Raw genomic sequence first — 982 nt, 5'->3', positions numbered from 1 at the left:
CTCTCTTCCACAAAACTAGGGCAGAAACCAAGGAGGAGGAAGAATGAAATTCAAGCAGCTGAGAATTCAACAGGAGAGAATCAAAAAGAGTCCCCAGGCCTACGGTGAAGAGAAATGCAATGTTGGTCGCTGTGCATCAGTCCTAGAGAACAAGTGGGTAAAGAGAATCAGGTCAGAAAGCTGTGGGGGAGATGCTTTCACAAAGATACATTTCAAAAGTTGCCTAGTGGTTGAGCAATTCAGAGGAGGTTTTTAGACCTGGTGCACAATCTGGAGTCAAATTAGAAAGAACAGAAACAAACCAACAGGTGAACAAAACAATCCCTTTGATGAAAACAGTCAAGGATGCTGTTTGGTGCCATCAAGTCAATTCCTATTCAGGATCCTCTGAACACCACCTCCCAGCCCCTCCCAGCCCCAGACTATCACAACCACTGCTGGGCTCCAGTCCATGGTTTCAGCCACTGTGTCCATTCATCCGAGGGAGGGTCTTTTCTTCATTGTTGTTGACACTCTCCTAGGGATGATGTCTGTCTCCAGGACTGGTCTTTCCTGAAAGTGCCAACCAAGTATGAGAGATGGAATAACACTCTGCAGGATAGAAAAAAAAAAAATAACTACAGCTCAACTAAGAATGTTGTCAGCATGAGCGTAATGATATTAGCCCCATGAGGGGGTGTCCTGGGGAAATAAGGAATATGGGTGAAGAAGGGTAAGCTCGGGGGCCGAAGACAAACGCAATCCCCGTGTTCTTTCATGCAAGGTGAATGTTATCCATCTAGCTCCCTGGGAGGGGGCTCTGAGACAGAGTTCTCCAAGCAGTTGCACTGATAATCCAAAGGCTGCATCTTTCTTGCCGCCTGCATCCACCAGCGGCTCGGTGGGAAAAAGATGGACAATCTCCTCCCGTGCAATTTACAGCCTAGGAAACTCAGTAGAGAGTAAACTATGAGGGAGGGAGAGAGGGAGGGAGAGAGAGGGA

This window comes from Elephantulus edwardii, unplaced genomic scaffold (assembly GCF_000299155.1).
Source record: "Elephantulus edwardii isolate Elephantulus edwardi_28Jun2011 unplaced genomic scaffold, EleEdw1.0 scaffold00003, whole genome shotgun sequence".
Lineage (NCBI taxonomy): Eukaryota > Metazoa > Chordata > Mammalia > Macroscelidea > Macroscelididae > Elephantulus > Elephantulus edwardii.
Note: the sequence above shows the minus strand (reverse complement) of the source record.